General features: G+C 38.1%; 1 non-coding gene across 1 annotated transcript; it reads left to right on the forward strand.

The window, feature by feature from the left end:
* The first annotated feature begins 14,146 nt into the window (after positions 1-14,146).
* LOC127748023 (small nucleolar RNA R71) lies at positions 14,147-14,250 on the forward strand. The gene has a single exon (XR_008009966.1). It is a non-coding gene; the product is annotated as a small nucleolar RNA R71 (small nucleolar RNA).
* The last annotated feature ends 9,794 nt before the right edge of the window (positions 14,251-24,044 follow it).

Raw genomic sequence — 24,044 nt, forward strand, 5'->3', positions numbered from 1 at the left:
TGGCGTTTAACTCCAGACAGCAGCATGAACTTGGCGTTCAACGCCAAGTTACGTCGTCAATCTTCGAATAAAGCATAGACTATTATATATTGCTGGAAAGCTCTGGATGTCTACTTTCCAACGCCGTTGAGAGCGCGCCAATTGAAGTTCTGTAGCTCCAGAAAATCCATTTCGAGTGCAGGGAGGTCAGATTCCAACAGCATCAGCAGTCCTTTTGTCAGCCTCTTTCAGAGTTTTGCTCAAGTCCCTCAATTTCAGCCAGAATTTACCTGAAATTACAGAAAAACACACAAACTCATAGTAAAGTCCAGAAATGTGAATTTAACATAAAAACTAATGAAAACATCCCTAAAAGTAGCTTGAACTTACTAAAAACTACCTAAAAACAATGCCAAAAAGCGTATAAATTATCCGCTCATCAGTACGGCAGACAAGCGACGCGTACGCATGGGCGACGCGTACACGTGACAGAACCACGTGCTGGACATATCAGAAATTGTTGGGGGCAATTTCTGGGCTGTTTTTGGCCCAGTTCCAAGTCCGAAAACACAGATTAGAGGCCGCAGAGTGGGGGAATCAAGGAGACACTTCTCATTCACATAATTTTAGGTTTTAGATGTAGTTTTCTAGAGAGAGATGCTCTCTCCTCTCTCTCCTCTCTCTAGGTTCTTAGGGTTGTAGGTTTATTTCTTCTCAAATTTGCAGGTTCAATGTTCCTTTAATTTAGTTTTCTTCTACTTTTATTTATTCTATTACTTTAGTTTATCTTCTTCTCTTGTAAATTTCAATTTTCCACCATTTTTATGTTTATGATCTCTTGTTACGTATGGTTTCTTTTAATGATATTTCTGTTCTCTATGTTTATTGTTACTCTCTTTAATTGTTAGTCATTTATGTTTGCAATTGGTTGTTTAGATTTATTTTCCTTGTTAGTTTTCTATGCTTTTATGTTGTGCCTACCAAGTGTTTGACAAAATGCTTGGAAGGATGTTAGATTAGATTTTTCTCCTCTTGGCTTTAGTTGATTAATTGGTGACTCTTGAGTTATCAAACTCGTTTGTTGATTGATAATTAGAAGTTGCTAATTGAATTGAATTCCACTAAAGCTAGTCTTTTCTTAGGAGTTGACTAGGACTTGAGGAATCAAATTGATTCATCCACTTGACTTTTCTTCATAGTTAGAGGTTAACTAAGTGGGAGCAATGGATAATTCTTTGTCACAATTGAGGATGATAATGAGGATAGGACTTCTAGTTCTCATTCCTTGCCAAGAGCTTTTCTAGTTGTTAGTTTAATTCTTGCACTTTACTTTTCTTGTTTCCTATCTCAAAACCCCAAAGATACTTCATAGCCAACAATAATAACACTTTCCTGCAATTCCTTTGAGACATGACCCAAGGTCTGAATACTTCGGTTATTATTTTTAGGGGTTTGTTACTTGTGACAACCAAATTTTTGTATGAAAGGATTATTGTTGGTTTAGAAACTATACTTGCAACGAGAATTTATTGTAAAATTCTTGACCACACAAAAATTCATTCATCAAAGATCCAAGAATCCTTCTTCTTGGCCACTTCTGGTTTGGTCAGCACAAACAAGAAAAGGAAAAGGTGTAAAGTATGTCGGATACCCAGCTCCTGGCACAACAACTGGAAGATCTTCATAAAAGCCCCAGAATTTGGGTAAAGTTGCGACGGGGCCACATCACAGTTCCACAAAACTTCATTCTCAAATTCAGTAAAGGGAAGGGTAATACCTAGCTGGGAGAAGAAATAGTCATAGGCATAGAAAAAGGGACGTTCTGTCCGATCTAAGGGAGGAAAACTAACTCTCTCCTCAGGATCGGGCGACACCAGCTCATAGTTCTTTTCATTATCTGTAGTACTACATATCCTATGAAATTTCCTAAGTTTCTCACAATACTCTGGGTCGGCCACAGTGACACACATCAACTCTATAGAATCTAACCAGTCAGCCATACCAGGGGGAACCTTTGTAGACATCTCAACGATATTTTTACGTGAAGACATAAAGAAACTACACCTACAGCAAGAAAATAAAAAGAATGTCCCCTTCGAACAACTCGGACAGAAATAGAAAATGAAGAAACCACCAGCAAATAGTAGGTATTGCAACAAAAGGGCACCCCATGATTCACAAAAAAGCAAAAGAATCATAATCAAGACCCTGAGGCACCCTTTGGAGGCAATAGTGCAAATACAGAAAGAAGAAACGCAAAAAATCGAAACCCTTGCCTTACCAACAAACAAGAAAGAAATCAAAGAACTTTAACCTTTTTAAAACCCAAAAACAAAGCAAGATCAAAACTTTGAAAGGAAAATAGAAACATGCAACAGAGAACAAAACACCAAAAATGCAACCAGGAAAGGGAAGGGAAAATGTAACACCAACATGCAACGAAGAAAGAAGTAGCAGTGGCGGACACACAGAAAAACACCAACAATCCACGAGTGCCTCAAAAAGCTTCAGAGAAGAAGGAAGCTTGGGGCAAAATCAAGGGAGCCAGACGTAAAAGTTTTTTGCAGAAAAACAAAAAAAAGTAGAAAAGTGAAAAGAAATAAAAAACCTTTGCAATTTCAAATTGAAGGAGGGAACGAAACTGATGCATGAAAACTTGTCTCTCAACAAATTTCCCTTCGGCAAGTATATCGAATTATCGTCAAGTAAAAACTCACAATAGAGTGAGGTCGAATCCCACAGGGATTGATTGGTCAAGCAACTTTAGTTGAAAGAGTATGCTAGTTGAGCTAAACAGAATGTAGTTTGAGAATTGCAAAAAATTAAACGGTGGGAAAGTAAATAGCAGAAAATAAAGTGCAGAATCTTAGATGGGGATTTGGGGAAATGAGCATGTAAATAAATGGCAGAAAGTAAAGAGAATGGGTAAGATCAGAAATGGGGAATTCATTGGGCTCAGGAGATGTTGTATTCTCTGGATCAAATTCATTTTCATCTCTTCCTCAATCAAAGCATTTATTGATCTTCTTGGCAATCTTAAGTGATTAGGTTCCATTTCCTTGGCAACCCAATCTCTCTAAGCTTGAACAATTGCCCAATTCCTTGATTTAATTTCTCATGGGAATAGATGAAGTGTGGTCACTGATTATACCACATGTATTTCCAAATCAAAGTGTTGGGAGGATTACATGTCACTATATCCGCCCAGACCCCAATTTGGTCCAACATGAGAAAGCATTTCTAGCATGATCTCCTCATCCCTTTTCCAAGGCTTAGGGAGATCCAATTATGGAGAGTTTCGTTTCCAAGACAACTAACCAATTGAATTAAGATCGAAAGCTTTCTAGTAAATCAAAAGAGAGGAAAGAAGAAGAGAATGAAAACTATAATTGATCCATCAAATTACAACAGAGCTCCCTAACCCAATGAAAGGGGTTTAGTTATTCATAACTCTAGAAATGGAAAATGGCAGAAAAGAATACATCATTAGCTAAAAGTGCAGAAAAGTAAATATACAGAGGGTAGTTCTCCAAAGTGCCAATCTTCTCTATAGTTCAAAACTACTCCTATATATACTACTTCTCTTGATCTTCTAGTGAGTTCTTCAAGTCTTGGATGTGGGCCTTAGATCTTGAGTTGAAGCAGTTACAATCTTTAGTGGGCTCTGCTTACAGAAAAGTATGAATTAGGCATTGGCGTTAGTGAAGTTAACGTTAAGGGACATTGTGGGTTCGAGAATGTTAGTGGCAATCACCTTTTTCACTAACGTTCCAACCCTATATAATCCACGTTAACTCCAACGTTAGTGGCACTAACGTGACCACTAACGTTGCCTTACAAACATTCGCAAGCGTTATTAGGACTCACCTTTCCCAATAACGTTGCCTTGTGCCCCTTGTCCCTACTTTAGAGTTCACGTTAGTGTAACTAACGTGGCTCTTAACGTGGGTATGCCTCATCTTCGGGAGCATTACTGGCACTCACCTTTGTCACTAACGCTCCAAGTGCCCCTTCTCTCCATGTTATAGCTCACGTTAACTAAGTAAACGTGGTCACTAACGTGGTAGTGAATGCCATCTCCAACGTTAGTGACAAAGGTGAGTGTCACTAACGTTGGCTCATCAATCTTAGCTCCACTTTAACTTTCACGTTAGTGGTCTTAACGTGACCACTAACGTGGGCAATGCTAGTTTGATCCAACGTTAGTGACAAAGGTGAGTGTCACTAACGTTGGCATTGTTCCTCTCTTCCACGTTAGAGTTCACGTTAACTAAGTTAACGTGACTCTTAACGTGGTTCATTGCCACATTTTGGAGCGTTAGTGGTGTTCACATTTACCACTAACATTGCAGCTTTCTTTGTCTCCATGTTAACTACCACGTTAATCTAGATAACGTGGCCATTAACGTGGGCTTATGATGGCTTTGCAGGCGTTATTGGTGATCACTTTTCCCATTTACGTTGCAAGCTCTTTCCCATTCCACAACAAGGTTAACGTGGCTACTAACGTGGTTCTTCCTTGCTTCCTTTCTCCTAAAATCAAGCAAATAAAGTGCATCAAAGCTCTAGTCAAAGTCATGAGATTATGCATCATCAATTTGTCATTCAATTCTTACAGAATCCTCATGAAATCATGTGCAATTCACAATAGTTTCTTGAATCAAGGTGTGAGTGTATTTTCATCCAAAACTTGCCTTATTGTCTAAGAAAATGCATAAAACTACCTTAAAATAGTAAAGAAAAGGTCAGTGAAACTGGCCTAGATGCCCTGGCATCAGAAACGACAAAAAGGAATTAAAAGCCCTATTAATAGGCTTTGAAGCACTTGCATACTCCCAAGGAAACAATGCTTTTGAGAAACGAACGTAGCAATAAAGAAGCGAAAACTAAAAAACCGCTACGCATTTTGACGCGAAACTCACATAGGAAAGAGCAGACCGGACAGATGCTTGAACACGACTTCCTCAAAGGGATCGAAGCTTGGAAGCACGATCTCAAGGGGAAGATCGAAGCTCAAGTAGGGGTACTATTCATACCCTGGACCGAGCTATAAGGTCCAGGATGGATGATGACAGAAACGGCCAACCTCTAAAGGTTGGCTCGCCACTGACCTTTTCGTAAAGAGTTTGACCAAAATTGCCAAAGAGGCCCAAGGAGGCCCAAAGGTGAAGGAATTATCGCCCATATGAGGGCGGTTGACCAAAAGATAAAGATCTCCTTCACAAAAGATAAATATAAGATAACCAACTTATCTTAAAGGAAGATCATCAATCACTACTATAAATACACTTGAGTACCCAGGTATAAGATATACTTCAATTCTACAAAAAAACCTACCTAAAGCCCGTACTGACTTAAGCATTGGAGTCTCTTGCAGGTACCACCCCGTCCGGTGAACAAGGACCAGCATCATCTCTGATGAGCGGATAATTTATACGCTTTTTGGCATTATTTTTAGGTAATTTTTAGTAGGATCTAGCTACTTTTAGGGATGTTTTCATTAGTTTTTATGCTAAATTCACATTTCTGGACTTTACTATGAGTTTGTGTTTTTCTGTGATTTCAAGTATTTTCTGGCTGAAATTGATGGACCTGAGCAAAACTTTGATAGAAGGCTGACAAAGGACTGCTGATGCTGTTGGATTCTGACCTCCCTACACTCGAGAATTCCAAATGGCACGCTCTCAACGGCGTTAGAAAGTAGACATCCAGAGCTTTCCAGCAATATATAATAGTCCATACTTTATTCGAGATTAGACAACGCAAACTGGTGCTCAACGCCAGTTCCACGCTGCATTCTGGAGTCAAACGCCAGAAACACGTCACAGACCAGAGTTAAATGCCAAAAACATGTTACAACTTGGCGTTTAACTCCAAGAGAAGCCTCTACACGTGTAAAGCTCAAGCTCAGCCCAAGCACACACCAAGTGGGCCCCAAAAGTAGATTTCTGCATCAATTACTTAATTCTGTAAACCCTAGTAGTTAGTCTAGTATAAATAGGACATTTTACTATTGTACTAGGTGTCTTTGATTGTATAGTCTCTTGACCATTCGGTCTTTTGATCATTCATGGGGGCTGGCCATTCGGCCATGCCTGGACCTTCATCACTTATGTATTTTCAACGGTGGAGTTTCTACACACCATAGATTAAGGTTTGGAGCTCTACTGTACCTCAAGTTTTAATGCAAAGTACCACTATTTTCTATTCAATTCAAGCTTATTCTTATTATAAGATATTGGTTGTAGTTCAACATGACGAATGTGATGATCTGTGACACTCATCATCATTCTCACCTATGAACGCGTGATTGACAACCACTTCTGTTCTACCTTAGACCGAGCGCATATCTCTTGGATTCCTTAATCAAAATTTTTGTGGTATAAGCTAGAATTGATGGCGGCATTCAGGAGAATCTGGAAAGTCTAAACCTTGTCTGTGGTATTCCGAGTAGGATTCAGGGATTGAATAACTGTGACGAGCTTCAAACTCGCGATTGTTGGGCATGATGACAAACGCAAAAGAATCAAAGGATTCTATTCCGGCATGATCGAGAACCGACAGATGATTAGCCGTGCTGTGACAAGAGCATTTGGACCTTTTTCACTGAGAGGATGGGAAGTAGCCATTGACAACGGTGATGCCCTACATATAGCTTGCCAGGGAAAGGAGAAAGAAGGATTGGATGAAAGCAGTAGGAAAGTAGAGATTCAGAAGGAACACAGCATCTCCATACACTTATCTGAAATTCCCACCATTGAATTTCATGAGTAACTCTATCTTTATTTTATTCTTTATTTTATTATTATTTTCAAAAAACCATTATAACCATTTGAATCCGCCTGACTGAGATTTACAAGATGACCATAGTTTGCTTCATACCAACAATCCCCATGGGATCGACCCTTACTCACGTAAGGTATTACTTGGACGACCCAGTGCACTTGCTGGTTAGTTGTGCGGAGTTGTGACAAAGTGTGATTCACATTTGAGAGTGCTACCAAGTTTATTGGCGCCATTGTTGATGATCACAATTTCGTGCACCAAGTTTTTGGCGCCGTTGCCGGGGACTGTTCGAGTTTGGACAACTGATGGTTCATCTTGTTGCTCAGATTAGGTAATTTTCTTTTTGTTTTATTTTCAAAAATTTTTTCAAAAATCTTTCAAAAAATTTTTACTTCTGTTTTCGAAAACTTATTCAAAATTTTTAAGAATGAATTCTAGTGTTTCATGAAGCATGATGAAGCTTGGTTGGCTGAAAAGCCATGTCCAAATCCTTTTGGATTGGGGCTTCCACTTGTCAGCATAAAGGGCATGTATATGGAGTTGGATGAAGTATCAACTGTTGCATGCCTAATTAATATCCTAAAGCGGGTTGGCTATTAAGCCATGTCCAACACCTAGATCGGAGCTTTAGGCTAACATTGAAAGATTCGTGGAATTCTTATTAAAAATTTTGAATTTCTTATTTTATTTTTCCTATATGTTTTCAAAAAAAAAATAATATAATTCAAACAATCATAAAATCATAAAAACCAAAAATATGTTTTTGTTTCTTGTTTGAGTCTAGTGTCAATTTTTAAGTTTGGTGTCAATTGCATGTTTTAAAAACTTTTGCATTTTTTTCGAAAATTCATGCATGTGTTCTTCATGATGATCTTCAAGTTGTTCTTGGTAAGTCTTCTTGTTTGATCTTCATATTTTCTTGTTTTGTGTTTTTTGTTGTTTTTCATATGCATTTTTGCATTCATAGTGTCTAAACATGAAAAATTTCTAAGTTTGGTGTTTTGCATGTTTTCTTTTCTTGAAAATTTTTCAAAAATAAGTTCTTGATGTTCATCATGATTTTCAATGTGTTCTTGGTATTCATCTTGACATTCATAGTGTTCTTGCATGCATCATGTGTTTTGATTCATAATTTTCATGTTATGAGTCATTTTTTGTGTTTTTCTCTCTCATCATTAAAAATTCAAAAATAAAAAATATCTTTTCCTTATTTTGCTCATAATTTTCGAAAATTTGAGTTGACTTAGTAAAAATTTTTTAAAAAAACTTAGCTATTTCTTATAAGTCAAGTCAAATTTTCAATTTTAAAAATCTTATCTTTTCAAAACTTTTTCAAAAATCAAATCTTTTTCATTTTTTATTTATTTTCAAAAATTTTCAACTTTGATTTTCAAAATCTTTTTCTTATCTTTATTTCATAATTTTCGAAAACTTTACTAACAATTAATGTGATTAATTCAAAATTTTGAAGTTTGTTACTTTCTTATTAAGAAAGGTTCAATTTTTAAATTCTAGAATCATATCTTTTAGTTTCTTGTTAGTCAAGTAATCAATTTTAATTTTAAAAATCAAATCTTTTTTCAAAATATCTTTTTCAATCATATCTTTTTAAAATATCTTTTTCAAATCATATCTCTTTCAAAAATTTGATTTCAAAAATCTTTTCTAACTTCTTATCTTTTCAAAATTGATTTTCAAATCTTTTTCAACTAACTAATTGACTTTTTGTTTGTTTCTTATCTTTTTCAAGACCATTTAACTACTTTCCTCTCCCTAATTTTCGAAAATCACTTCCCTCCTTTTCAAAAATTTTTTAATTAACTAATTATTTCATATTTTAATTTTAATTTTAATTCTTCTCTTAATTTTCAAAAATCACTAACCCTTTTTAAAAATTAATTTTTGAAATTCTCTCCCTCTCATCTTCTTCTATTTATTTATTTATCTACTAACACTTCTCTTCATCTCAAGAATTCAAACCTATCTCCCCCCTTGTGTTTGGATTCTTAACTCTTTTCTTTCTTCTATTCCTTTCTTCTTCTACTAACATAAAGGAATCTCTATACTGTGACATAGAGGATTCCTCTTCCTTTTCTATTCTCTTCTCTTTCATATGAGCAGGAACACGGAAAAAGGCATTCTTATTGAAGCTGATCCTGAACCTGAAAGGACTATGAAGAGGAAACTAAGAGAAGCTAAATTACAACAAGCCAGAGACAACCTTACTGAAATTTTCGAACAAGAAAAGGATATGGCAGCCGAACCCAACAACAATAATGCAAGGAGGATGCTTGGTGATTATACTACACCTACTTCCAAGTTTGACGGAAGAAGCATCTCAATCCCTGCCGTTGGAGCAAACAATTTTGAGTTGAAACCTTAACTAGTTGCTCTAATGCAACAGAACTACAAGTTCCATGGACTTCCATCAGAAGATCCCTATCCGTTTTTAACTGAATTCTTGCAGATCTGTGAGAATGTTAAGACTAATGGAGTAGATCCTGAAGTCTACAGGCTTATGCTTTTCCCTTTTGCTGTAAGAGACAAAGCTAGAACATGGTTGGACTCACAACCTAAAGATAGCCTGCACTCTTGGGATAAGCTGGTCACGGTCTTCTTGGCTAAGTTTTTTCCTCCTCAAAAGCTGAGCAAGCTTAGAGTGGATGTTCAGACCTTGAAACGAAAAGATGGTGAATCCCTCTATGAAGCTTGGGAGAGATACAAGCAGATGACCAAAAGGTGTCCTTCTGACATGCTTTCAGAGTGGACCATTTTGGATATATTCTATTATGGTCTATCTGAGTTCTCTAAGATGTCACTGGACCATTTTGCAGGTGGATCCATTCACCTAAAGAAAACGCCTGCAGAAGCTCAAGAACTCATTGACATGGTTGCAAATAACCAATTCATGTACACTTCTGAGAGGAATTCTGTGAATAATGGGATGCCTTAGAGGAAGGGAGTTCTTGAAATTGATGCTCTGAATGCCATATTGGCTCAGAACAAAATGTTGACTCAGCAAGTCAACATGATTTCTCAAAGTCTGAATGGATGGCAAAATGCATCCAACGGTACTAAAGAGGCATCTTCTGAAGAAGAAGCCTATGATACTGAGAACCCTGCAATGGCAGAGGTAAATTACATGGGTGAACCTTATGGGAACACCTATAATTTCTCATGGAGAAATCATCCAAATTTCTCATGGAAGGATCAACAAAAGCCTCAACAAGGCTTTAATAATGGTGGAAGAAATAGGCTCAGCAATAGCAAGCCTTTTCCATCATCTTTTCAGCAATAGACAAAAAATTCTTAGCAGAGTACCTCTAGCTTAGCAAATATAGTCTCTTATCTGTCCAAGGCCACTTTAAATTTCATGAGTGAAATAAGGTCCTCCATCAAAAATTTAGAGGCACAAGTGGGCCAGCTTAGTAAGAAAGTCACTGAAACTCCTCCTAGTACTCTCCCAAGTAATACTGAAGAAAATCCAAAAAGAGAGTGCAAGGCCATTGACATAATCAACATGGCCGAACCTAGAGAGGAAGGGGAGGACGTGAATCCCAATGAGGAAGACCTCATGGGATGTCTCCCAGACAAGAAAGAGTTCCCTATTGAGGACCTAAAGGAATCTGAGGCTCATATAGAGACCATAGAGATTCCTTTAAGCCTCTTTCTATCATTCAAGAGCTCTAAAAACTATTCTTCCTTTGAAGAGGATGAAGATGTAAATGAAGAAAAAGTTGCTCAATATCTAGGAGCCATCATGAAGCTGAATGCTATGTTGTTTGGTAATGAGACTTGGGAAGGTGAACCTCCCTTGCTCATTAGTGAACTAGATACATGGGTTCAGCAAACTTTACCTCAAAAGAGACAAGATCCTGGTAAATTCTTAATACCCTGTACCATAGTCACCATGAACTTTGAGAAGGCTCTGTGTGACATAGGGTCAAGCATAAATCTTATGCCACTCTCTGTAATGGAGAAGTTGGGGATCATTGAGGTACAGCCTGCCACATTCTCATTACAGATGGCAGACAAGTCAGTAAGACAAGCTTATGGATTGGTAGAGGATGTGTTAGTGAAGGTTGAAGGCCTTTACATCCCTGCTGATTTCATAATCTTAGACACTAGGAAGGAGGAGGATGAATGCATCATCCTTGGAAGACCTTTCCTAGCCACAGCAGGAGCTGTGATAGATGTTAACAAAGGAGAATTAGTCCTTCAATTGAATGGGGACTACCTTGTGTTTAAGACCCAAGGGTGTTCTTCTGTATACATGGAGAGGAAGCATAAAAAGCTTCTCTCAATATAGAGTCAAACAGAGCCCCCACAATCAAACTCTAAGTTTGGTGTTAAACCCCCACATTCAAACTCTAAGTTTGGTGTTGGGAGTCTACAACATTGACCTGATCACCTGTGAGGCTCCATGAGAGCCCACTGTCAAGCTAGTGACATTAAAGAAGCACTTATTGGGAGGCAACCCAATTTTTATTTATCTAATTTTATTTTTATCATTCTTTTATGTTTTATTAGGTTTATGATCATGTGGAGTCACAAAAAATACTAAAATTAAAAACGGAATAAAAAACAGCAGAAGAAACAGCACACCCTGGAAGAAGGGCTTACTGGCGTTTAAACGCCAGAATAGAGCATGGATCTGGCGTTGAATGCCAGAAACATGCAGTAATCTAGCATTTAAACGCCAGGATTACACACTGAGGAAAGCCGGCGTTCAACGCCAGAAACATGCTACAGACTGGTGTTGAACGCCCAAAACAAGCATAGAACTGGCGTTTAACGCCAGAAACAAGCATCAATCTGGCGTTAAATGCCAAGATTGCATGCAGAGGGCGTTTTACACGCCACATTGGTGCAGGGATGTAAATCCTTGACTCCTCAGGATCTGTGGACCCCACAGGATCATCTCAAGATTTGTGGACCCCACAGGATCCCTACCTACCTCAACTCACCTTCTCTCTCCTTCACCAATCACCTCAATCTTTTTTCCCCATCACCTCTTCGCCACTCACATCCATCCATCCTTCCCACCCAAACCCACCCTAAATGGCCGAAACACAAACATCTCTCCCTCTCCTCCATATCTTCTTCTTCTATTCTTTCTTCTTTTGCTTGAGGGCGAGCAACATTCTAAGTTTAGTGTGGTAAAAGCATAGCTTTTTGTTTTTTCATAACCATTTATGGTACCTAAAGCCAGAGAAACCTCAAGAAAGAGGAAAGGGAAGGCAATTCCTTCCCCATCTGAGTCTTGAGAGATGGAGAGATTCATCTCAAGGATCTATAGCTCAGTAATAGAGCATTTGACTGCACATCAAGAGAGCCCACTCATGGACCTCATCAAGAAATTCCTAAGATGCCTCAAGGGATAAATTTTCCTCCACACAACTATTGGGAGCAACTAAGGATAGGAGCACCAAAATCACTAGGGATCAAGCCACAAAGGCAAGGAAGAGACATAGAGGAGCCCAAGGATACCATTGCTCCTTCAAGAAGAAGGCACCACCATCACTAAGGTGGACTCATTCCTTGTTCTTATTTCTCTGTTTTTTTTTTCATTTTTTATGCTATATGTTTGTCTATGTTTATGTCTTTACTACATGATCATTAGTATTTAGCAACTATGTCTTAAGGCTATGAATAATTCCATGAATCCTTCACCTTTCTTAAATGAAAAATATTTTTAATACAAAAGAACAAGAAGTACATAAGTTTCAAATTTATCCCTGAAATTAGTTTAATTATATTGATGTGGTGACAATACTTTTTGTTTTCTGAATGAATGCTTGAACAGTGTATATTTTTTTATCTTGTTGTTTATGAATGTTAAAATTGTTGGCTCTTGAAAGAATGATGAACAAGAGAAATGTTATTGATGATATGAAAAATCATATAATTGATTCTTGAAGCAAGAAAAAGCAGTGAAGAACAAAGCTTGCAGAAAAAAAAAAGTGGCGAAAAAATATGAAAATATAAAAGAAAAAGAAAAAGCAAGCCGAAAAAGCCAATAGCCCTTAAAACCAAAAAGCAAGCCGAAAAAGCCAATTCAAGCTTATTATTATTCTAAGATATTGGTTGTACTTCAACATGACGAATGTGATGATCCGTGACACTCATCATCATTCTCACCTATGAATGCGTGATTGACAACCACTTCTGTTCTACCTTAGACGGAGCGCATATCTCTTGGATTCCTTAATCAGAATCTTCGTGGTATAAGCTAGAATTGATGGCGGCATTCAAGAGAATCTAGAAAGTCTAAACCTTGTCTGTGGTATTCCGAGTAGGATTCAGGGATTGAATGACTGTGACGAGCTTCAAACTCGCAATTGTTGGGCATGATAACAAATGCAAAAGAATCAATGGATTCTATTCCGGCATGATCGAGAACCGACAAATGATTAGCCGTGCTATGACAAGAGCATTTGGACCTTTTTCACTGAGAGGATAGGAAGTAGCCGTTGACAACGGTGATGCCCTACATATAGCTTGCCATGGAAAGGAGTAAGAAGGATTGGATGAAAGCAGTAGGAAAGCAGAGATTCAGAAGGAACACAATGTCTCCATACACTTATCTAAAATTCCCACCATTGAATTACATGAGTAACTCTATCTTTATTTTACGCTTTATTTTATTATTATTTTCGAAAAACCATTATAACCATTTGAATCCGTCTAACTGAGATTTACAAGATGACCACAGTTTGCTTCATACCAATAATCTCCGTGGGATCGACCCTTACTCACTTAAGGTATTACTTGGACAACCCAGTGCACTTGCTGGTTAGTTATGCGGAGTTGTGACAAAGTGTGATTCACGTTTGAGAGCGCTACCAAGTTTATTGGCGCCATTGTTGCTGATCACAATTTTGTGCACCAATCTCCCCCTCCAACTAGTCGGGCACGACAGCCATGATCAATCCAAAAGATCTCGTCCAAGATCGACCTCTCTGTTTCAGGTAACCCTCGGAATAGGTCATATGGTGGTCTGGAAGAATTGTTCACATAGTTGGCTTGCTCCCATTCACCTTCAACTTCTGGAGTATTTTCTTCTTGCATAGGTGATTGAGCTTGGATAGCTGAAACTTGGTTCTTCTTCATCTGCTTGGTTAGAGATACTTGTTGAGCTATGATCATATTGTTTTGAGCCAGCAAAGCATCCATAGAGTTGAGTTGTATTACTCCTCTTCTTGGGTTTCTATCAGAGGCATAGAAGTACTCATTGTTGGCCACCATTTCTATGATGTCTATGGCATCTTCAATTGTCTTCTTCTTGTTGAGAGAGCCTCCTGAAGAGTGATATAGGGTCTTCTTTGATTCTTATAACAATCCTTCATAGAAAATGTGCAGTTGTACCCATTCATTAAACATGTCCAGAGGGCATTTTCTTGTTTACTCCTTGTATCTCTCCCATGCCTCATAGAAAGTTTCACCATCTTGTTGTCTAAATTTTTTCACCTTAGCTCTGAATCTGTTAACTCTTTATGGAGGGTAAAATCTTGCTACGAACTTATTCACAACTTCCTCCCAAGTTGTCAAACTCTCCTTACGAAATGATTCCACCCACTTTGATGCTTTATCTCTAAGAGAGAAAGGAAACAGCAGCAGCTTATAGGTGTCAGGGTGGACACCATTATCCTTTACTATATCACAAATTCTAAAAAATGTGGTTAGATGTTGGTTGGGGTCTTCTCGTGTACTTCCTCCAAATGAGCAGTTGTTTTGAACAAGGGTGATGAGTTGGGGTTTTAACTCAAAATGGTTAGCATGGATGGTTGGTTTTAGAATATTGCTTCCATAATTTCCTGGGTTTGGGTTGATGTAAGAGCTTAAAACTCTTTTCTCCTGCCTCACATGGTTACCAGCACCTTCCCCAACATGATTATAAATCTCCTCCTCCATAGTAACGTCCAGATCTTCCTCCAATGTTTCCTCTCCAACTATTCCTTTGCTCTTGCTTCCCTCTTTAATCTAAGGAAGATCCTCTTAGGTTCACTATCAAAAGAAGATGAAGTTTCTCCGTTTCTACCTGTCATACATTCAACAAACAAGAAGTAGAAAGCAAGTGAATGAGTCACTCTTGTTAAGACTTATGGTTAGTTTGGTTGGTACAATTGATCAAATAGTTAGTGGATTAGTATGCTAAAATGAAAATATACAAAGAATCAATTGAAACTCAAATGCTAAAAAAATATAAGAACTAAAATTAAAAGAAGTAACAAGGTAAATAAAAATGCTTAATCTAAATACTCATCAATTTAGTCATTGTCAAATTCAAACCAATCCCCGGCAACGGCGCCATAAAACTTGATAACCAGAATTCACTCCCCATATAAAATGAATCCATTCTTTAGCAAGCGCACCAAATTATCGTCAAGTAATAACCCACTAGGAGTGGGTCGAATCACACAGAGATTGGTCAATTGAGCAACTTTAATTAATGGGTGAATTAGTCAAGCTAATCAATAGTGATTGTTGAGAACAGAATTCTAAATTAGCAGAAATGTAAGTGGCTTAAAAGTAAAGAAAATCAATAAAATGCAGAAAAGTAAATGGCAAGAATGTAAAGTGCTGAAACATAAATGATTGAATAGTAAATGGGGAATGGGTAATGACAGAAATTAAATAAAGCTATAAAGAATAGGGAAGATAAGAATAGGGAGAATTCATTGGGATTAGGAGATGTTGCTCTCTTTGGATTAAATTTAGCTCATCTCATTTTCAATCATGCAACTCATTGACCTCTTCGCAATCATGATTGATTGAACCCCAATGCCTTGGTGACTCAATCTCTCTAAGCTTGATAATAAGCCAATTCCTTGGTCTAATTGCTCATGAAGAGAGATATGCTTGGTCCCTGATTATACCACACATCCTCATAGTTCTAAATAGTGGGTAGATTATATGTCACCATATCCAATCCCAAAATCCAGATCTACTCAAGTATGATAAGGGATTTCAAGCATGGTTTCATGTTTCCTTTTCCAAGGTTCCCATGAAACCCATTTTGCATTCAACCTCTTTTCCAAGATGATTGAACACTAACATGAAAAACGAAATTCCTTCTAGCAAATCAAAGAGAAGATGAAGAGAACAAGAAATTCACTATTATTAATTCATCAAGTACAACAGATCTCCCTCTCCCAATGAGAGGGAGTTTAGCTACTCATAGCTTAGAAAAAAGTACAAGAGATGGAGAAGATGTAAAAGTAAAAGTAAAGCTAACTATTCAATCCCACTTGCCAATCCAACCCCCTTTTTAGTACTTCTAGGCGTTATTTATACTACTTCTATCACTAGAATTAATAAAATACAAAAGAAAAAAAGAAAATTACAATTGAAAGAAAAAGAAAAAATCATAAAATGAACCATGTGCCTGGCGTGTAACTAGCGTTTGAGTGGCGTGCCACGCCTAGCTTCTCAGCTTGGCTTGGCGCGCCACGCCTGGCTCCCCAAGTGGCACACCTTCTTCATTAACTGACCTGGCGTGCCATGCCTTCGAGCCCAAGTAGCACGCCCAGGGTCTCTCCTTTGCTCAGTTAGCCTGGCATGCCACGCCTTCAAGCTCAAGTGGCACTGATGGGCGAAAAATTGAATTCCGCAAAAACTAACCGGCAAGTGTACCAGGTAGCATCAAGTAGTAAAACTCACAAAAGTTAGGTCGATAGTGAGGTGATTAGCCTAGTTAAGAAAATATTAATAAATTTGTGGTGAAATTGACTTGACATAATGTAAATTGCAAGGAATTTAAAGTGCTAAATGTAAATTGCTTGAAACGTAAATGGAAAGAAACTTAAATTGCATGAAAAATAAATTGCAAGAAATGTAAAGGGCTTTGGGTGCAGGGAAATTAAAGAGGCAATAAACCAAAGTACTCAAAGTGAACTCAAGGACAATTAACAGAAAGAAAAATTCATTAGGGATTGGAGATATCATAATCCACAATGAATCAAGTGGGCCTCAAATTCTTTCTCAATCATATAAGTAGATCTATGGCAGATTGAAATTGATTGGATCCCTATTCCGTGGCAACCCAATCTCTCTAATCGCAATCAAAGTACTCAAAGTGAACTCAAGGACAATTAACAGAAAGAAAAATTCATTAGGGATTGGAGATATCATAATCCACAATGAATCAAGTGGGCTTCAACTTCTTTCTCAATCATATAAGTAGATCTATGGCAGATTGAAATTGATTGGATCCCTATTCCTTGGCAACCCAATCTCTCTAATCGCAATCAATCTTGTCAATTCCTTGATCCAATTATCATGAGTAGAGGTTAAGTGCATGTCTCTCATCCATAAGCCACACTAACTCTCAAGATCTCAATTCCTCCCGAATGGTGTTGATCAAGAGAGTTGTGAGAGATAGAGCTTCAGTTCTAATTTTCATGATTCTCCTTCCGAAGCTCACATGGAAATTCAATGGATCCAAATCCCCTTCTAGAGTGAATGGATCAAATCAAAATAGCAGTTATCTCTTAGCTACCCAAGCGGATTGAGGAGAAGAAGAAGTTCATTAATCCATTAGAATTACAATAGAGCTCCTCCCCCTAATGAATTGGGGTTTTAGTGAATCATAGCTCTAAGAACAAGTTCAAGGAATTTAAATGGCATGAAAATAAACAGAGTAAAATTAAATGTAAAGTTGCAGAAGAGAAGAAATGCAGGAAATTAAAATTGCATAAAAGTAAACGAGGCTCAATACAAATTAAAATGTAAACTTGCAGAAAAGAAAAGTGTATTCTAAACTAAGAATCTTATACTACACTCTCTCGAGTCTATATTCCTCCAAGAGAGTTTTGGAGTCTCTAATCCTCCAGCTAGAGCTTCTTTGCCTTCTGAGCCCCCCTTTTTAAATCAAATTTCCTTCTATTTATACACTTTCCAATTTAGTCTTCAAGTCTTTGGATTGGGCTTTTTAGCCTTGTTGAAGCAAGCAAGAATAGGTCTCATTGATGTTGAAGAGGGGAGGTTGGCAATTCACATTTTTGATCTGCATGGGTGCTAAATATTATTAATGCTGGTGTCAATGTTGGCCTCAACGTTTGCAAGAAAATGTTGAGTCAAATGTTTGGCTTGAGAAAGGATTTTCAAAGGAATGAGCATTGGCGCCAACGTTTGAGTCAACGTTGGGGCACCAACATTCCCTCCAACGTTGGCACCCAAATTTGCACTACCCCTTTTTCCTTCAACGTTTGAGGGAACGTTGGTGGACCAACTTTGGCCACCAGTGTTACTTCTTCTACTTTGCCTCTTCCTCTGCTTTTTCCTCTTCTTTCTTGCTTCTTTCTTGCCTCTTTTCACCTATTATTAGTCAAATAATTACATCAAAGTTTGCTATAATCACAAGGTATTTGCATCATTGATAACATCAAGTAAAAATAGCATAAAACCTTGTGAAAAAGCACATAAATACCCATGTTTAATTGAACTAAGGGATGCATAAAATTCCAATATAATTACTTACTTATTGTGCAAGAAAGTGCATGAAACCTAATGAAAACAAGTAGAAAATGCTTATGAAACTAGCATAAAATGACTTGTCATCACAACATTAAACTTAAACCTTGCTTGTCCCCAAGCAAGTAGTAAAACATGAGAGAAATGAATGAAAAAAGATAAGCATGTATGGCCTTATTTGAAAGCATTCAGTATAGGTTCATGGGGTTTCATGTAGGATTTGTTTGAAGCTCTACTTTTATTGGTTTCCAGGTTTGAATTGTCCCTTTAAGTGTTAACTATGGTTTACTGCTGTGAACCTTGTTATTCATTCATCCTTGGTGTTTGATTTTTTTGTTTTTCTTCTGCTGAGAAACTTATTCCTCAATTGCAGCTTAGTGTCATGTGTTGCAGCTGCTTTTTAGCTTATTTTTTAGTCAACACATATTCACCAAAGACACATGGCTCACAATTCTTCTTAAGAACATTGGTGCCTAGCAGCTATTTGGGTTACTAAATGTTTTGTAACTAGGTTGCTCTTGATAGTGGACTTTTAGTTGATAATCCCGAGTTAGTTAACCCAAGTTACCAAGTGTTAAAACACTCCTTAGAACCTAATGATCCAAGTAGATCCCAGTACAAAAGCACCACAGGCATGTGTCTTAAGGTCCAAGCTATTGGTGTCTAGCTTTATTCTTTGTTTTTTTCAATTTTTTTGTTGCCACTTTTTGGCTTTTCTTCCTTTCCTTCTTTCTTTCTTCCAAGGATATTTAATCACTAAGGTTTCACAAACAACACTATTTTCATATATAAAAAGGACATTCTACCCTTCCGGCGAGGGTTCGAAGCTCCAACCCTTGTTCCCGGCTCTCACGAGCGTTCTTTATGCAAGTTGCGCATATATCACTTTGATGATTAAAATTGGAAAGTTTCATGCATTGCCTACCATCTTGCCCTATGTGCTTAAATGTATCTTGGGAAGATCGATTTGCTCTTAACCAAGTGGATAGTAGCACCAGTCTTAGTTGCATTCATATAAGTAGATTGCACCTCATGAATCTCATACCTTTGTGATCCTTTGGTCTTTTGCTTTCCTCTAAGCATGAGGACATGCTATAATCTAAGTGTGGGGAGGTTGATAAACCCTATTTTTAGGGTTTATCTTGTGCTAATTTTGAGGGTTTTATCAATGATTCTACACACTTTTTGTATGAAAATACATGACTGATCGGGGTAAAACTTGTCTCTCAACAAATTCCCATTCGGCAAGTGTACCAAATTTGTCGCCAAGTAAAAACTCACAATAGAGTGAGGTCGAATCTCACAGGGATTGATTGATCAAGCAACTTTAATTAGAGGAGTATTCTAGTTGAGCGAATCCATGAATAAAGTTGATAATTGCAGAAATTAAAATTGCAAGAAAGTAAATGACTAAAAAGTAAATAGCAGAATTGTAAATGGGAATGGGGGAATTGCTCATAAAAGTAAATTGCAGAAAATAAAGAGAATGGGTAAGATCAGAAATGGGGAGTTCATTGGGCTTAGGAGATGTTGCATTCTCCGGATCAATTTCATTTTCATCTCTTCCTCAATCAATGCACTCATTGATCTCCTTGGCAATCTTAAGTGATTGAATCACAATTTCTTGCAATTCAATCTCTCAAATCTTGATCAATAGCCAATTCCTTGGTCAATTGCTCATGAGAAGAGATGAAGTGTGGTCACTGATTATACCACATGCACTTCCCAAATTAAATGCTTAGAGGGTTATAGCCACATACCCATCCACACTCAATTTGGTCCGGCATGAGAAAGCATTTCTAGCTAATCTCTTCATTCCTCTTTCAAGGATCCGAAGAGATCCATGTTTGAATAGCTTCTTTTCCAAGATCACTATTCAATTGGATGAAGATTGAAAGCTTTCAAGTAAAATCAAAAGAGAAGAAAGAAGAAGAACAAGAAAATTAGTATTGATCCATCAAATTACAACAGAGCTGCCTAACCCAATGAAAGGGGTTTAGTTGTTTATAGCTCTAGAAATCAAAACCAAAGATGGAGAATACATCATAAACTAGAAGTGCAGAGAAAGTAAAAAAATACAGAGAGTGGTTCTCTCTCTCCGCTCCTCTCTCTCCCCAAAAAGCTCTTCTCTATTTCAAAACTACTCCTATATATACTACTCTTCTCAGCTTCTAGTTAGTTCTTCAAGTCTTGGGCCTTTGGATCTTTGAGTTTGAAGCAGTTCCTTTCTTCATTTGGGCTTGGCTTACTTGCAGAGGGAAAGTGTGAAGTGGGCAGAGACTTTAGCTCAAGACGTTAGGGGTGTTTAATATTTAGTGAAAATACAAGTTCGAGGACGTTAGTGACATGCACCCCTTTTCCTCACATTAAAGCCCACGTTAATTGGGTTAACGTGGCTTTTAACGTTGCCTTGTTAGCCTTCGAGAACGTTAGTGACACTCAACATTGTCACTAACGTTCAAGTGTGCCCCTTCTGGCTTCGTTAAAGCTCACGTTAACTAGGTTAACGTGGCTTCTAACGTGGCCATTCTTAGCCATCCCAACGTTAGTGACAATGTTGAGTGTCACTAACGTTGGCTCATTCTTCATTCCTAATCATTAGCTTCCACGTTAATCACGTTAACGTGGAAGTTAACGTGGCTCTTGGGGGTTGTGTGGTTGCTCCAACGTTAGTGACAATGTTGAGTGTCACTAATGTTGTCGACAATTGTCCTTCTCTTACGTTAGCTCCCACGTTAACCAAGTTAACGTGAGAGTTAACGTGGCTTTTTGCACCTTAGGCCAACGTTAGTGACAATATTGAGTGTCACTAACGTTGGCTTCTCTTCCCCTTATAACGTTAGAGGCCACGTTAACTAGGTTAACATGGCTTCTAACGTGGCCATTTGTGAGCTATTGCCAACGTTAGTGACAATGTTAAGTGTCACTAACGTTGGCTCAACTTCTCTTCTCTATGTTAGAGTTCACGTTAACTTAGTTAACGTGACTCTTTAACGTGGGCATTGATGGCTTTTGAGAGTATTTTTGGCAATTACTTTTCTCCTTGACTTTGCAAGTTACCTCCCATTCCTTGCTTCCTTTGGTCCTGAAATCAAGCAATAGAGTGCATCAAAGTTCTAGTCAAAGTCATAGGTAATGCAATATACAATTTTGTCATTCAAATCATGTAAAATCATCATGAAATAATGTAAAATGCACAATGTATGCTTGAATCAAGGTCTGAGTGAATATCTACCCAAAACTAACTTATTTCCTAAGAAAATGCATGAAATTACCTAAAAACAGTAAAGAAAAGGTCAGTAAAACTGGCCAAAATGCCCTGGCATCAATGACTTTGTGTTCCTTTCCCAATTTTGCCTCATGGATGAAAACATACTTATTTTGCACTAAATTAGATATATTTCTAATCCTCTCTTGGTGCCATTCGATGCCGTGACCTGTGTGTTAAGCGGTTTTAGAGTATAGGGTAGGGATGACCCGGAGGAGAGAAGGGAAGTATGTACAAAGGAAATGAGCATGAGAAAATAAGCTTTGGAAACTTCAGCGTTGACGCGTACGCGCACATGCCGCGCCCGCATGGAGTTGCGCCATCAAGAGTCAAAGCTAGGAGCCAAGTTATGAGCCGGCGCGTGTAGCGGCTAAGTCATGATCCTCATGGATGCATCCGTGTAGGTTACGCTTGCGCGCTGGTACACGGATTTGTGATCATCAACAATGGCTCCAAAGACTTGGTAGCGCTCTCAAACGCGAATCACACTTAGTCACAACTCCGCACAACTAACCAGCAAGTGCACTAGGTCGTCCAGTAATACCTTACGTGAGTAAGGGTCGATCCCACGGAGATTGTTGGTATGAAGCAAGCTATGGTCATCTTGTAAATCTCAGTCAGGAGGATAATAATTGGTTATGGGAAATATAAATAGATACTTGCTTAAATAATAAAGGATAGAAATACTTATGCAAATTAATGGTGGGAATTTCAGATAAGCGCATGGAGATGCTGGTCCCTGTTGAATCTCTTCTTTCCTACTGCTTTCATCCAATCCTTCTTACTCCTTTCCATGGCAAGCTGTATGTAGGGCATCACCGTTGTCAATGGCTACATCCCATCCTCTCAGTGAAAATGGTCCAAATGCTTTGTCACAGCACGGCTAATCATCTGTCGGTTCTCAATCAAGTTGGAGTAGAATCCAGTGATTCTTTTGCGTCTGTCACTAACGCCCAGCCTTCAGGAGTTTGAAGCTCGTCACAGTCATTCAATCCCGGAATCCTACTCGGAATACCACAGACAAGGTTAGACTTTCTGGATTCCTATGAATGCCGCCATCAATTCTAGCTTATACCATGAAGATTCTGATTAAGGAATCCAAGAGATATGCGCCCGGCCTAAGGTAGAACGGAAGTGGTTGTCAGTCACGCGCGTTCATAGGTGAGAATGATGATGAGTGTCATGGATCATCGCATTCATCAAGTTGAAGTGCAACGAATATCTTAGAACAGGAATAAATTGAATTGGATAGAAAATAATAGTAATTGCATTGAAACTTGAGGTACAACAGAGCTCCGCACCCTTAGTCTATGGTGTGTAGAAACTCCACCGTTGAAAATACATAAGTTAAAGGTCCAAGCATGGCCGAATGGCCAGCCCCCAAAATGTGATCAATAGTCTCCTAAGATGAATAATAAAATAAAACTGAGACCAAAGATGTCTAATACACTAGTAAAAAGTTCTATTTATACTAAACTAGCTACTAGGGTTTACAGAAGTAAGTAATTGATGGATAAATCCACTTCCGGGGCCCACTTGGTGTATGTTTAGGCTGAGCTTGATCTATCCATGAGCTGAGACTTCTCTTGGAGTTGAACGCCAAGTTGTAACGTGTTTTGGGCGTTCAACTCCGGTTCGTGACGTGTTTCTGGCGTTTGACTCCAGACAGCAACATGGAACTGGCGTTGAGCTCCAGTTTATGTCATCTAACCACGAATAAAGTATGACTACTATATATTGCTGGAAAGCTCTGAATGTCTACTTTCCAGTGCCGTTGAGAGTGCAACATTTGGAGTTTGGTAGCTCCAGAAAATTCATTTCGAGTGCAGGGAGGTCAGATTCTAACAGCATCAGCAGTCTTTTGTCAGCCTTCTTATCAGAGTTTTGCTTAGGTCCTTCAATTTCAGTCAGAAAATACCTGAAATTACAGAAAAACACACAAACTCATAGTAAAGTCCAGAAATGTGAATTTAGCATAAAAACTAATAAAAACATCCCTAAAAGTAACTAGATCATACTAAAAACTACCTAAAAACAATGCCAAAAAGCGTATAAATTATCCACTCATCACAACACCAAACTTAAATTGTTGCTTGTCCCCAAGCAACTGAAAATCAATTAGGATAAAAAGAAGAGAATATACTATAAATTCCAAAATATCAATGAATATTAGTTCTAATTAGATGAGCGGGACTTGTAGCTTTTTGCTTTTGAACAGTTTTGGCATCTCACTTTTTCCTTTGAAGTTTAGAATGATTGGCTTCTCTAGGAACTTAGAATTTCAGATAGTGTTATTGATTCTCCTAGTTAAGTATGTTGATTCTTGAACACAGCTACTTTTATAAGTCTTGGCCGTGGTCCTAAGCATTTTGTTTTCCAGTATTACCACCGGATACATAAATGCCACAGACACATGACTGGGTGAACCTTTTCAGATTGTGACTCAGCTTTGCTAGAGTCCTTAGTTAGAGGTGTCCAGAGCTCTTAAGCACATTCTTTTTGCTTTGGATCACGACTTTAACCACTCAGTCCCAAG

This window comes from Arachis duranensis, chromosome 5 (assembly GCF_000817695.3).
Source record: "Arachis duranensis cultivar V14167 chromosome 5, aradu.V14167.gnm2.J7QH, whole genome shotgun sequence".
Classification (NCBI taxonomy): domain Eukaryota; kingdom Viridiplantae; phylum Streptophyta; class Magnoliopsida; order Fabales; family Fabaceae; genus Arachis; species Arachis duranensis.